Source organism: Erinaceus europaeus, chromosome 16 (assembly GCF_950295315.1).
Source record: "Erinaceus europaeus chromosome 16, mEriEur2.1, whole genome shotgun sequence".
Classification (NCBI taxonomy): Eukaryota; Metazoa; Chordata; class Mammalia; order Eulipotyphla; family Erinaceidae; genus Erinaceus; species Erinaceus europaeus.
The window spans coordinates 56,134,425-56,150,493 of NC_080177.1; the positions used below are offsets into that span (position 1 = coordinate 56,134,425).

Genomic DNA, 16,069 nt, shown 5'->3' on the forward strand with positions numbered 1-16,069 from the left:
TGTTTCACACCCTCCCACTGTGGCAGCTTCCTGTTTGCAAACAAGAGTTCCTTGTTAAATGGAGAAAACCAAGTTTGTCTGCATCTGTGTTGGGGAGAGGAGGAGTAGGAGAGCCAGCCTTCCTGAAGATAGGCAGCTGGGGTTGAAAGAAGATTCTGTTCAAGAAAACAAGACTGTAGGCTGGGTTCTCATCTTATTTCTGTGTTCTAGTTGAGGACAAGGTTGATTTACTCAGCTCCAAGCCTGAGAGACAAGTGTATTATCTTGACTGTCAACATTATATATATATATATATATATATATATATATATATATATATATATATATGACATTTTTAAGCTCTTGAATTCTGGAATTTTCTGATTTTAGGATAGTCCTTGTTAAGCTTCTTAAGAAAAAGAAGATAACTGGCATTTCCAGGAAACTTGCTATATACACATTGTTCAAAATCTCTTTTCACTGATTTAGATAGTCTTCAAAGGATTTATGTCTTGGGCAAAAGTTTGCCATATATTAGCCATCTTCTCAAGGATGAACAGTAAAAAAGAGAAGCTGTAGAAAGTGTGATTTCCAAAATAATGTGGAAGACTCTAAAGTCAAAGATAAATCAGTGTTCACTCTCAGTGGGGAAGCCATGCTACTATGAGGTAGTCGTTTAGAAATAATACAATTATCACCATGCACAAGGATCTGGGTTCAAGTCCCCAGCTCCTGCCTGGAGGAAAGAAGCTTCTTGAACTGTAGAACAGTGCTATAAGTATCTCCTCTTTTCTCTATCTTCTTCTATCTCTTCCCCTATCTTTGACCCTCTATTAAGAGAAAAAAAGGGAAAAAAAGAAAGGAGGAAAGAAGGATCAAAAGAGAATATAAAATGACCACTGAGTATTTTGGAATGTGTGGGTACTAGGTGATAACTCTGATGATAAATAAATAAATAAATAAATAAACAAACAAACATTACAATGTAATGTGTTAAGTGCTACATTAGTGAGGTGACCTAGTTTTTATAGATGCACAGCAAAAAGCAATAAAGAAGAGTAAACACTGTCAGCCATGGGGTGGGGAAGGCCTCAGAGCAGAGTGATGTTTGAGCTTGAGTCTAAATCAGGTGGAGAACATCCATCTCAGGGGCAAGGCAGCCAAAGCTTTTCTCATAGCAGCGATAAATGCTAATTTTTAAGTTGGTAATTTTGTACGGTCCATGAATGATGTTATAAATATCCAGATGGGTTTTGGCAGTAAAATGTTTCCTTACACCTGGTTTAAAGGAGGATTCAAAGTAAAATAGGTAAGAAAAATTGGACAACTATATTTTGGATATTGCAAAAATCCAAGAAAACAATGAATAAGCAGGCCATGGTGAACTCTAGCTAGACCTCAGAGGTTTCAAAGGGGCACATAAGTGGAGGAAGTTGATCCTGGGATGATGATCAGGTGGTTGGGGGAACTGAATGTTAGCTTTCAGAAGGTATTTTTCTGGTCCGTAGAGACGAAGAATGGCATTGAAGGGTTTTGCACAAGTGGGGAAATTGAGTTTGCATCTTTATGTATTTATTTGCCTCTAGGATTATTGCTGGGGCTTGGTGCCTGCACCATGAATCCACTGCTCCTAGAGGCTATTTTCCCCCCCTTTTGTTGTGGTTATTATTATTGTTGTTATTGAAGTCATTGTTGTTGGATGCGACAGAGAGAAATGGAGAGAGGTGGGGAAGACAGAGAGGAGGAGAGAAAGATAGACACCTGCAGACCTGCTTCACCGACTGTGAAGTGATCCCCCTGCAGGTGAGAAGCCAGGGGCTCGAACTGGGACCCTTCGCCAGTCCTGGCGCTTCATGCCATGTGCGCTTAACCCACTGCACTACTGCCCAACCCCAAGTTTGCATCTTAATCCAACCAGCTCTAAGAGCAGCATGATTCCAGAGCTGGGGAAGGCAAAAGTAGAAGCCCCAGAAGACCAAGGATAATCATTGTGTAGACAAGTGAGAACATTCACTGCAGGCATTGTACCACCCTGTCTTCCATTGCCACTGCCTTCAGACACTGTCACCCTTTCCCTCATCCCGTCACCACTCATGAAATACATAGGCAATGTTGTAGCCAGCATAAAACAGAAACTAGGTTGCTTTTGGGGTGTCAGGGAAACCCATTAGCAAGGTGAAGCAGCAGCCAGAAGGCAGTGAGCTGTGAAGGAGTGGCAGTAAGGAAGAAGCAACCAAGAGGAAGGAGGGCTCTCAGCACACACACACACACACACACACACACACACACACACACACACACACACACACACTTTGTTATTGAAATCTACGTGTTTTAATTAGGATTTTCTGGACTTAATTTTCTTTAGCTCTAAAATGTCGGCAATTGGATCTGATTATTTTCAAGGCTCCTTTAATTCTAAGATTCTGCAGTAAAGTGATTCTAAATTGAATGGCACACTGTTTACAAGTCCTGGACCAAAAGGAGACAGTGAAATGGCATTGTTTAGCAGAGAGGGAGCTGATGTCCAGGGTCTGCATATGTGCAATATTCCCATATGCTCTACTGTACATCTGCAGCACAAGGACATTCTGCCTACATAAGCAGTGTGGGCTTCAGCTCAGAATATATGCCAAGCACACCCGAGAACTTTCTTGTTTGGCAACCAAAGTACAACACAGCTGGCCTCTTAAGTGATTTAAAGTCTTCCTCCCTACCAGCAGAATTAACAATGGGGAGACTGTTGTGGTGCCTCTAAGAGAAGGAGCTGCAACCTGTAATTATGAATTTATCAGACAATAGGTGACTTTCCACAGCAGTCCTTAACGTATGTGACTCTAATCACACTTCCTCTGTTCAAGAATGCAGCCTTGCTTTCAACAGTTAGAGCTGGCATGGAGGGTTGAATAGGAAACTAGGTGCATTGCTTCTCCAGTATAGCTGGAAAAGAGATGAAATGTGCTCCCACTGATCTGGAGTACAGCAACTGAGAGTTAGAGACCTCATTGTCAAGGGCAATGATGTTCAACTCACTTGGGGGTTTCAATCCAGGGCTCTGTATTTGTGTAGCCACAGAGCTTAATCCATTCTCAGGTAATGTATCACTGATATTTACATTTTGCTAGTATTTTTATAAAGGCATGGAAATGATAGAATGTCATATTTTATTTTATTTAAGAAAGGAGACATTAACAAAACCGTAGGATAGGAGGGGTACAACTCCACACAGTTCCCACCACCCAGTCTCTATATCCCATCCCCTCCCCTGATAGCTTTCCCATTCTCTATCCCTCTGGGAGTATGGACCCAGGGTCACTGTGGGTTGCAGAAGGTGGAAGGTTAGGCTGTTCCTTTCCTAGTTTAAGCACTATCACATCTATTCTTTGTTCTTGCAGCATTCTGTTAGGACTGGTTTGATCATCCTCATTTTGCACATAAGGAAGTAAAAATATAAATCAGTCAATTTTTGCAAAGCAGGGCAGCATCAGGTGTTGAGACATACAGCATGTTCCTGTCCTTCTAGAAATTAGAATTTCAAAAGGGACCCAGTCTTTGAGTCCTGAGCCTAGTCCTTACCTACCTTCTAAGAAAGGAGTCTGTTTGTTCCTGATAAGGCCACATGATGAAATATGCCACAGTAGAGAAGATAAGGCAGAAATACTCTGGATCTGTTCCTATTACTGCCTCCAGAGTGTCCCACCATGCCCTGCAAATAGTGAACTGTCCTAGAGTGTTTTATCCTCGTCAGGACTTCACTGCTCTGGGCTGACTTTAAAAAGAGAGACAAGGAGAGAAGGATAGACACCAAGACACACAACATAGAAGCTTTTCCCAGTGTGGTGGGGACTGGGCTCAAACCTGGTTTCACATTCCTGGCAAAGCTGGTGCTTCCCCAGGTGAGCTATCTCAGGTACCATCTAGGAATGTTTTTAAGCATCTGCACTGTATCAGAGACTGAGGACAAAGCCAGCCCCTGCTCTTGTACAAATCATACGAGTAAGAGGAAAAAGCAAGCAAGCATGATTTCACTTACATGAAAAACTCTCTGATCACAGTAGTGTAGCATGACATGTGAACACAGTAGAACACACTCTTACTCAGCTAGGTCCAAAAGTGCAAAGAGTTTTTGGGAGACCAAGAGGAAAGATTGCTTTGCTGTCCATTTTATCTGGAACTCATGCCTGAGGGTAAGAAAGACCCTAAGCCTCTGGATGAGAAATCTAATGAAGGGTGAACTATAGAGATAAGAGTGCTGCACAAACACATTGCAGTGCTTGAGGATCCAAGTTCAAGCCCCTGGTCCCCATCTGCAGGGGAAAAGCTCCACGAGTGGTGAAACAGGGCTACAGATATCTCTCTGTCTCTCTCCTTCTCTACCTCCCCCTGCTCTCTCAGTTTCTGTCTCTATATTAAGTAAGTATATATATATATATATATATATATATATATATATATATATTCATATATATATATTTAAATTTCCTTATTGGGGAATTAATGTTTTACATTCAACAGTAAATACAATAGTTTGTACATGCATAACATTTCTCAGTTTTCCATATAATAGTACAACCCCCACTAGGTCCTCTGTCATCCTTCTTGGACCTGTATTCTCCCCCCACCCACCCACCCACCCCAGAGTCTTTTATTTGGTGCAATATGCCAATTCCAGTAAATAAAAATATTTTTAAGAGTTATTAACATTTTAAAAAATAAAGATGTGGACAGGGGAGACAGCATAATGGTTATGCAAACGGACTCTCATACCTGAGGCTCCTAAGTCCCAGGTTCAGTCCCCCGCACCACCATAAACCAGAGCTGAGCAGTGCTCTGGTGTTTCTCTCTCTGTGTGTCTCTGCATCTCTCTCAAAAAAAATTAAAATTAAAAAAAAGTAAAGAATGTATCTTTGTGTTATGTTAAAAATTAAAAGAGCGCTGCACATGACAAACAGTCTAGATACCATCAGGCATTGTAGGCTGTGGGGTCTTATGCCAGGGAATCTATTTAATCACTCTGGAGCAGTGGTAGGTTGGAGGGAGACAAAGGGCAGAGAAGCCCATTTAGAGCTTGTCTATAATTGAGATGGTAAAATTCAGACTGCACTAAGACCGGTGTTGAGGATAGACCTACTTTTGGTGATTTTGAAAACTCCAGTGGACTTGGTGATAATTGAGCATAGAAGGAAAAGCAAATGAAAGCTTCAGCATGGCATCTGGGTTTGTGATTTGGAAACTGAGGTCAACCATGTGAAAGGATGACTGGAGATTGGGTTTTAGGGGATGAGAAGAGACTAAGAACTCTACTGAACACTTGAAAGCAGCAAGGTTGGTGGAAAACCTAACTGTAGGCATTTGGAAATAGAAAAGATTACCATTTGGGGAGCATAGATGCAGGTTAGCAATGTCAAATGTATCCTGAGAAGGAAGCCCTGGTCAAGTGTTTGTTACAGAGGGATGAGAAGGATGAAGCAGTGGTCAGATATTGGGAGTCTCAAGAGAAAATTGTTAGTTGGTCAGGGGAGGGGTGGGACCACAAGTTTGCTGTTTAAGGGGGAAGAGAAAAGATGTTTGTACCCCCAATATTCAAGGTTTGTCACGCATTATCTCAGCAAAGAATTGAGGAGAGAGCAAGATTTTCAGGTACTCTAAATTTTTATTTAGGAAAATTGATAATATTCACATCTTAGGGGATGAGAGAGAGAGAGAATGAGAGACAGAGAAAGAGAAAGAATAAAAGGACCCAGCTGACACTTACATGGTGGTTGGTGGTTTGGGGAGGAGATCAGAAAAAGAGCGGGTCTTTTTTAAAAAAAACCCAAGCCGTGCCTCCACCTTTCCAAGCCGCACCTGTAACCACTCCTATTTTCTGGGCGGTACCTTGTCCCTCAACATTTGCCATCAATCTGTTGAAACTGAATTTTGCTATTCTTTAAAAAAATTTTTTTTTTATTTTCTCTTTTGTTGCCCTTGTTGTCTTTTTATTGTTGTTTTAGTTGTTGTTGTTACTGATGTCGTCGTTGTTAGGACAGAGAGAAATGGAGAGAGGAGGGGAAGACAGAGGGGGAGAGAAAGACAGACACCTGCAGACCTGCTTCATTGCCTCTGAATTGACTCCCCTGCAGGTGGGGAGCCTGGGACTCGAACTGGGATCCTTACTCCAGTCCTTGTGCTTCAGCTCCGACTGTGAAGTGACCCCCTCCCCCGCCCCTGCAGGTGAGGAGCCCAGCGGCTCAAACCGGGATCCTTATGCTGGTCCTTGCACTTTGCGCCATATGCGCTTAACCCGCTGAGCTACTGCCTGACTCCCGAGTTTTGTTATTCTTATTGACTTTATTTGATCCAGCTCCAGGATCAAAACCAGTTTAAAAAGGACAGTAAAGTGACTTTTTCTGCTGTGGTTTTCTTCAAATCTAGTTATTTCTGTCAACAATTATCTCTCGGCTCTACATCTAGATGCTTTTGCCACTCTTACCAGACTTTAAAAAAATGTAGATAGAGGGTCCAAGAAAGTGGTAGAAAGAAAGGAGAGACACCATAGCACTGCTTCATGCTCTTGAAGCTCCCCACCCACTGCAGGCATTCCCATTGAGTAGCTGGGGACTTGAACTTGGGTCTTCATGCATGGGTAGACTGTGCACTCTTCTTGGTGAGCTATCTCTTACCCTCAAACCTATCTGAGAAATGCTTCTGTGATGTCAGCTTTACACAGTATGTGCCATGTTAGGGAGGGAGATGTTGCCTGTCAAGGAGATGGAACAGGTCAGATGCTTGAGGGTCAGTTACTAAAGAACAAATGTATGACTCTACATCAGAGCAAGCAGATCCATAGAGGCAGGAAGTAGGGTCTGAGAAGAAGGTAGAATAGGAAGAAATATGGCCAAGGAAGGGATATGGTGCTTTTGCACTTATTTATATATTTACTTTATTATTTATTTTCTGGTCAGAGCTGGGATTTTACTACTTCAGGCTGACTTGTTTTAGATAGAGAGAGAGCAGGCAAAGAAACAGATGGAGAGAAAGACACCATAGCACAGAAGCTTCCACTAGGACAGTGGAGGCCAGGCATGAACTTGGGTCACACTTATGGCAAAGTAGACATCCTCCCAGGTGAGCTATCTTGCCAGTGCAGTGCTTTCTTTTCTGAAGTGGTGAAATGTCGTAAAATTGGATTGTTGTAGAAGTTACACAATTTTGAGGCTATAAAGAACATGGCTAGATTTTACACTTTGAAAGGATGGCTTGTATGACATACAAATTATATCTCAGTAGAGCTATTCTTTTTAACAGACGTTTCACAAAAGTCAGACACACATTCAAGTTGACGGTGTTTGGGTTGGTGGTGTTGGGGAACAGACCAGGGCTGCCAGGCTTATATTTGCAATAAAGCTTATGCAACCCATGACCTGGTTATTGTGATGGGTCTTGACCTCTGAAGGGTCCCTCTCTACACTACCACTGATCACTTCCATAAGGAACAGCATCTTGTGGGCCCTCTCAGGACCTTGGCTTGACCATAAAGCAATGACTGTAGGGATAACCCCAGTCACTGAAGGGAGGCTGGGGGTATCCTGCCCTGCCACTTGAAAAAGACTGGTCCTGAAATGAGTGCAGTGTTCAGTGTTCCTCAGATGTGACCATGAGCTATAAGTTTAGACCAATAGGGACTTAGAGGTTACACAGGCTCTGGCACTAAATATAAATATGCATTTACATATGGGTCCTGGAGCAGGTGGATGGAGGTAAATAACTATTTTAGCCACATTTTTTTAAATATAAGAATGGGAGCTACTCCCTTCCCTAATCCAACTTTCTAGCCCTTTTCTCCACTCTGACACCATTCTCTTGGACAATATTCTCATCCAACCTCAAGCTAGCTACCAAACTCAACCAAAATCACTATAGTTCTATGCCCCCAGGAACATGCCTAAAATGGTTCTCCTAGCTTTCTTCTACCCTAAAATCCCTAATCTCAGCTGCTCTGATCCTACTTTCTGGTTCTTGTTCATTAACCATCTTGTCTCAGCTTAAGTCATGCCATCTTCCAGACACCAGGCTGCAGATGCTACCATGACTCCACCCTGACTTCTCTGGGCAGATGACTTCACCAGTGTGTCCTGGACCCTAGCATCTCTAGAGCTCTGGTCCATTAAGGAAAGATAGAAACAGGCTGGGGGTATGGATCGACCTGTCAAATCCCATGCTCAGCGGAGAAGCAGCTACAGAATCCTGAACTCCTACCTTCTGCTCCCCATAAACAACCTTCATCCAGTCCCCACCTGCATGGGGGAAGCTTCACAAGTGGTGAAGCAGGGCTGCAGGTGTGTCTCTGTCTCCTCGCCCTCTCTCAATTTCTCTACTTTTCTATCCAACAATAAATAAAATTTAAAAAAATAAAATAAATAACAACCCTGATCCATACTCCAAGTGGGGGAGAAGTGATAGGATAAAGATAAGAGGACTCTGCACTCCAGCTCCATCAGCACCCAGAGAGAGAAGGAAAAGGAGACGGACATATGGAGGTAGTTATGATGTCATGAGTGGCTTAGGGGGAAAGAGAGGATTGAATCAGGAAAAGAAGGGGCAACTATGTATAAATGTGGACAGACAGTTGTAGAGAAGATGGTTGGCCCATGTCTACAACTTTAGGGGAACTGTGGTGGATTACAGTGGGGAGAGTGAAGATTAAGAACTCTGGTGGTGGGAATGGTGTGCATTCAATCCCCTATCGGCATGTAATTCTGTAATATAAAAATATAAAATAAAAAAGGGCCAGTCTCTTGCCCTTATCCAGCTTTTGTAATCCTTGCTTTATTTGACAGAGGTGGACTTAGAGTCATTGAGGGAGGTGAAATAAGAAGTAGGTGAGGAGGGTATCTAGGTCTCAGTAGAAAATATTTCTCTAAGTACTTTATGGTGTTTTTTTAAGGCCTTTCTACTTGTTTGCTGTACTTATTGAGTCACTGTAGACTATTGTGCACTTTTACTTTATATTTTCCCCTAACATGAATACATGTACACATGTGCCCTATATCATGGGCCCTAGTCTTTATATAGGTTCTGTAACTTTGTTACAGAAAAAAAAGTAAGGTGTCCTAGGAGCTAGGAAAGGTCTAAAAAGTATTTGAGCTGGAGGGTTGACATTCCACTCCTGATGTCTCTGAACATCGTCCAGAATGAAACATGTGAGGTAGCACTGGTTGCACTGATTCAGTTGACATTCACAGAAGCAGTATCAAATGGTCTAGATCAAGAAAAGCATGAAGGAAAATGAGCAAATCCCCAGAGGTACCAGGACTGGAAGAAATACAGGTTTTATAGACATTGAGGAAGGTTTCTTGCTGTCTTAGAGTATGAGGAGGCTATAGATAAAAATTATAACCAAGTTATTTGGGAACTTTATTTACTTTGAAAACCCCATAGTTAGGATTTGCTGTACCATACAAGACATTATTAACATGATTTATGTCATTTCATGCTATTTACAGACAACTGTATCTTAAATACTGACCAGTTGCTTCTGGCCTCCCTGGTCTAAGATTATTGGTGATTTCATGTTAAGAAAAAAAGTTATTACTAGACATGCATTAACAATTTAAGCCCATTGTTAAAATTCAATCAGTTTACTCATTTGAAACCTTAAGTTTCAAGTCTCCATTGTACCACATGGAAGTTCTAGGTGCTGCAGAAGCTCAAAGTTTCAGTTCTATAATCTTCCTATGTCTGAAGCCCTGGTGACAGCTTTAAAAAAAACCAATCACTTTCAGTAGTGGAGCATCAGAGTAAATATGGAGAGTGGTAATAGAGGTGAAGAGGGGGGGATATCGTTATGAACTGCTTTTCTTTTTTTTTTTTAATGTTTCATTTTTCATTAGTGATCTGATGTTGATTCACAAGATTATAAGGGGTACACTGTGTCACACCTCCTCCCTCTATGAGTATGAACCAAAACTTATTTTGGATTGCGGAAGGTGAACACTCTGACTTTTGTAATTGCTTCTCCGCTGGACCTGGGCACCAGCAGGTTGATCTACACCCCTAGCCCTAAACTGCTTTTCTTTAACTCCCTTAGAAAACAGGCAGAGTTCATCCCTCCTCAGAATTGTTGCCATCTAGATGCTTACAGGTCAGTAAATTAAATTAAAAGTAACAGACCAAACTGAGAAAGACAGACATCTCATTGCCACACCACAAGGCTGTGAAAAGCATTTGCATTGGTACAATGGGCACAAAGCAGGCACAGGGTGAAAGGACTTGGAGACATCCTAAGTGTTGAATTGCCATCATTTTTCATAGCCTATCTGAGTGAGCAGTGTTATTTTCCTTTATTACTTATTTCTTTTAAAATATTTGTATGTGTTTATTATTGGATAGAGACAGAGAGAAATTGAGAGGGGATGGAGAGATAGAGAAGAGAGAGACAGAGAGACAACTGCAGCTCTACTATCCCTTGTGGCTTGTGAAGCTTTCCCCTGCAGGTGGGGAGCAGGGCCTTAAACCTGGGTCCTTGTGCAATGTAATGTGAGCTCTCAACCAGGTGCACCACTGCCTGTCCCCTCCTTTATTTGTAATTTAACCACAATATAAGGAGAAATTGTTTACAAAGTTGGCTATTGAAATTCTTGCTATTTAAGTCACACACACACACCCTCCCCCATTTTGCTTCTATGTGCTTGGCCAGGGCCTTTTTAAAAAATTTATTTTAATAAATTTTAAATTTTTTATAATTTGTAGAACACGTTCTCTTTTGTAGTCTATTTATCTAGGTAATATTGACATATCTAATTCATAAATCAAAGTCCCTAGCTTTAAAACTAAGCCTATTGTTAGAAATTATTCATAGCATGCTTTCTTATTTTTCTTTGGAATTCTTTCTTGGCCTCTCTGTCAGAACAAACAAGCAAGCAAACAAAAACCCTTAACGAAAGTATTCCCTTTCTTTTCACTTAGTCACAAGGCCAGCTACTTTCCTATTATACGACATAGTTAGTATCTGGTCGACAAACAGGTAGAATAAAACCGTACACCAATAGGACCATTTAAAAAATGTGCTCGGTTTAAATTAAACTGCTAAATCAACTCATTTAACCTGATTGTTTCAGATTATGCTTCTTGAGAGCACTAAGGTATTCTAATGATCTCATCCAGAGGCAAAATAAACACAAGAGAGGAGGCACATGGATCTTTTTATTTCTATTTAAGATTTCAGCCACTTTAATTTTCACATATCTCCTCTTTCTCTTGTTAACTCCTTAAATATGTCTATCTCAAAAAATTCTCATCAATTTTTAAAGCCTTAAACAAGACAGACAAAACCTTTGCCAGTTAGATTTAAAAGCATATGTTTTCACTGCCTTCTAAGAAACTATTTGCCAACATTTTTTCTGATTATAAGTATTACACACAAATTTTATGGGTTGTTGATCATCCTGTAGACCAGCATAGAAAGAATGGTGACGTCAGCAATCATGCTGATAGCAGCACTGTTCTCCACATGGTCCAGCATGAGTCTAGCCATGGATAATTTTATGCTGCCTTTCTCCTCTGGAGCTGCAGAGCATAACACTGTAGTTACAATCCATTCTTTCTGCCTTTCAACATAAACATAAACATGGCACATCCAAACCAACCTCTATGTTGTTTTCACTGTCCTTAGAGTTCCTAGAGGACTAAAAATGTTGTCCTAAGCAAGGCAGGTGTCGTGCTGCCTTCATAAGAGTTGGTTTAGAAGGCACAGAAAATGCTCTGTCCCAGAGATTACTCAGACCTCTGTAGGAAACAGATAAATCAGAAACATGGAGGGGTCTATATTTTTAGTGAAAGAAGAACAGTTTATGCATTGGGGAAAAGAAATCTTTCTCACCAACTTGCAAGGGAAGCATATTTAAAATACTCTTTACTATTACTGACTTAATGATAAAAGGAATGTTTTTTTCTACCATTGAAGTCATCACCTTCCTCAAAGACCCACATTTTGCCAACACTTGACATTTTTCTTCTTTATATTTTGACTATCCTAGTGGTTACCAAGTAGAATCTCACTGGTGCATTTAGTAATTCTAGAATCTGCAGTTTCTTTTTCTAGTAACACCAAGTTTTAAAAGACATTTTTGTCCACCAGGCTTCTAAAGCTAAGCATTCTTTTGAAGCATACTTTACAATAGCTAAGAGATGGAAGCAACCCAAGTGCCCATTAATGATTGGGTGTGTGTGTGTGTGTGTGTGTGTGTTTGTATGCTATTTAAAAAGAGAGAAATTTTTGCCACCTGCAGCCAAGTAGAGGAGCCTGAGTGGTTTATGTGAAATGAAATAAGGAGAATAATAAATATGGAATGCTCCCTCTTATTTAAGCAATACTAGGGAACAGAGCAGGTAAATGACAAAACAAAGTGAAAATAAGCCTGTGCATATAGACATAGGACTGAAGTTGTCAGAGGGGTAGAGGGTTATGGTGGAATAATAGTGGCAGGCATCTAATGGATTGTGGTGAGTGCTTCTCTTGTTTAACCAATAGTGTTCTCTGATTAGAGAGATAGTGCATTAGCAACACACAGGACTTGTGAATCTGAGATCTCAGAGGTTCCAGGTTCAATCCTCAGGCTGTTTAAGCTAGAAATGTGTGGCTCTTTGCTCTGTCTTTTACAAGATAAATATTTTAAAATATGTTGTTTTGGCCATGATAAGTGATTTTTGAGTGTAGGCTTGTGTTTGAAACATTCTTTCATACTTTTTTTTTTTTTTTTTTGTCATTGGCTTCCAATGCTCTAGGAAGACATTTTTCCCACATGGAGAGAGGCAAATAGGCAGGGAAGGAAGGAGGGAGAAAAGAGAGAGAGGGGGAGAGAGAGAGAGAGAGAGAGAGAGAGGGAGATTGTGAAAGATAGTGTACTATACAGGTAGGCTATTTTGCCAGCCTCTTTTAGACATTTTGAAGCATGAGACTTCTTTACTCTGATGCATTGAGCATCCCTATGCTAAAAATGCAGCTCCTGGTGGTGGGAGGGTGCCTGGCTGTCCAACCCCCAGTCTCCTTATCTGGTTCAAACTTTCATCTCTGGTCTGCCTGCTGCTTCTCCTCTTAGCTTTCCTGCTAACTTTTTTTTTTTTTTAAGATTTATTGTTTACTTTATCTCATGAGATGCATAGAGAAACTTTCATATGAGAGAAAAGGGAGATAGGAGCCAGAGCATCACTCTGGTACATAGAATGGAGGGAAAGAATCAAACCAAGAACCTCAGGTATGCAAGTCCTGTGGTCTTCCAGCTGAACTGTCTTCCCAGCTGTTTTTTCTAGTTCTGAAAGAATAAGTATCAGAGTCAGACACTAGTCCTAGTCTCCGTTCTGCCACCCTTAGTCATGATCAGTGGACAGTCATTTAATCTCACTAGGTAGGCCCTGCATCCTTACCTAAAGTATGGGAAAACATGAATGTCTAGTGGATATATTTTAAAGAGCCCCTAGCACATTACAGCATGAGGAGCTTGTTCAGCAGCTATTGGTTGGGTTCTGCAAGCTGACTTCTCTAAACCTGATTATGGAACCCCTCTGCTTGGACTGCTTTGGACTTCTATTTCATCAGAACAAAAACATTCTCTGTCCACAGACCATGAAGGCCTTTGCAGTGTAGTTATCTTTGTCTGCTTCATCATCCCTATTCATCCCACCCAAGATAGCTGCCAGTATAGACCAGCCACACTCACTGAATGGGAAAGAGTCTAGTATATGCTTTTCCCTCTGCCTGATGGAACACTCTATAAAGAACTTGACCTGGAGCCTGTAAGATAGCTCAATGGCTAGGCAAAAAGATCCTTGTTTCTGAGGCTCTGAGGTCCCAGGTTCAATCTCTAGCACCACCATAAAACAGAGTTGAACAGTACTCTGGTGGGTGAGGGTGGGAGGGATGGAGATGGGAGGAACTACTCTAATTTTCAAGGTTAGAAAAAGACCCCTTCTGTGAAAGCTTATCTAGCATATTAGGCTAAGGCTCATTTGTCTCTGTCACAGTGACTATCTATTGTCACATGGTTATATCTGTACTGAATTTCTCTGTCTTGCTTATGTTCTCATCTATTTATAGCATGCAACTGTAGTCTACTCCCTGGCAAGTGTAACCTATTCCCTTGCTCCCTTATCACATCTTTAAAAGTCACTATATATATATATATATATATATATATATATATATATATATATATATTTTAAAGAGTTTTTTTATTTTATTTTTTCCCTTTTTGTTGCCCTTATGATTATTATTGTTTTTGGATAGAACAGAGAAATCAAGAGAGTACAGGAAGACAGAGAGGGGGAGAGAAAGATAGACACCTGCAGACCTGCTTCACCATTTGGGAAGTGACCCCTCTGCAGGTGGAGAGTCGGGGGCTCGAACTGGAATCCTCATGCCAATTCTTATGCTTCATGCCATGTGCACTTAACCCACTGTGCTACCGCCTGGCTCCCCACCATAATTATTTAAATTTTTAATGTCTTATTTATTTATTTATTTATTTACTATTGTATAGAGACAGAAATTGAGAAGGAAAGATAGAGAGGGAGAGAGACAGAGAGACGCTTGCAGCCCTGCTTCACCACTCGTGAAGCTTCCCCCCTGCAGGTGGGGACCAGGGGCTTGAACCTGGATCCTTGCACACTGTAATGTGCGTGCTTAACCAAGTACACCTCTGCATGCTTAACTGCCTGCCCTCCCCATATATATATTTTAATATTTTATTTATTTATGAGAAAGATAGGAGGAGAGAGAGAGAAAGAGAGAGAGAGAGAGAGAGAAAGAAAGAACCAGGTACATGTGCTGCCAGGGACTAAACTCAAGACTTCATGCTTGAGAGTCCAATGCTTTATCCATTGCACCACCTCCCAGACCACTCACCCTATATTTTCATGTGCCTATATAGTCATTCAAACAGACACCTTCAAAGTGAACTGTGGGTGGACTTCATTAATGTTGATCTTGACAATACTTTATTTATTCATCTCTATCAAATGTCCAGTTTGTGGAAGTCAATTAATAGTCACTTTAAGGGAGACAGGATTGCTTGGCTGTTCCATTAATGAGGCATCTCAAGAAAAATGTTATGTTTTGGAAGTCAGGCGGTAGCACAGTGGGTTAAGCGCACATGACGCAAGTGCTGGTGTAAGGATCCAGGTTTGAGCCCTGGCTCCCCACCTGAAGGAGGTCACTTCGCAAGCGGTGAAGCAGGTCTGCAGGTGTCTATCTTTCTCTCCTCCTCTCTGTCTTCCCCTTCTCTTTCCATTTCTCTCTGTCCTATCCAACAACAACAACAGCTATGACAACAATAACAACTACAACTAGCACATTAACAAGGGCAACAAAATGGGGAAAAAAGCTTCCAGGAACAGTGGATTCGTAGTGCAGGCACCGAGCCCTAGCAATACCCTGGAGGCAAAAAAATGTTATGTTTTATCCTCAGGTTTTGAGGAATATAGTAGGAGGAATTTAATCTCCTCTTTTTTTGTTTTTTGAGATAGATGTTCGAAATTCTTACTCTTGATGGATTTATTTTATTTCCAAAATACAACAGCTCAGCTTTCTTGATTGTTAGATGGGGTCACATGTCTTACTAACTCAGCTTTTTAATTATGGGTGATATTTGAAGCTGGAAATACAGGAGAACTCCTGCTGTTTGCAATGAAGTTAAGAGGGAGATCACAATACGTAGTAATTCAGAGATAAATACTCATCAAAGCAACTCCATGTCAGATGTAGTCTCTGGGGGAGTTTGCTGGCTCTGGCTGTTTGGTCTGAAGTTCTGCTAGTTTGAAACTCACAATTTTGTTCATTTTTATTTTTAAAGAAAATGTGTCAATGTGCTTCTTCATTATTTGTAAGCTGTCTCCCTGACTGTCTGCTCTTAAGCTTAAGAGCTACACATTCAGGGTCATTCTTTGAAAATATATTATTGAAAGGAAGATGAGATGTGAGACAGGAGAAAAGTTCCAGGAAAAAACAAATACACGAAAAAAGCATAGGCCAAGCATTCTTTTTTTAAAAAAAAATTATTTATTTATTTATTTATTCCCCTTTGTTGCCCTTGCTGTAGTTGTTGGTGGATAGGAC

At 40.9% G+C, this 16,069-nt stretch overlaps 1 protein-coding gene across 1 annotated transcript in view; it reads left to right on the plus strand.

Annotated features, from left to right (window-relative positions):
* The window catches only part of RYR3 (ryanodine receptor 3), a 691,732-nt gene that overhangs the window by 127,524 nt on the left and 548,139 nt on the right, over positions 1 to 16,069 (plus strand). The window lies entirely within an intron of this gene.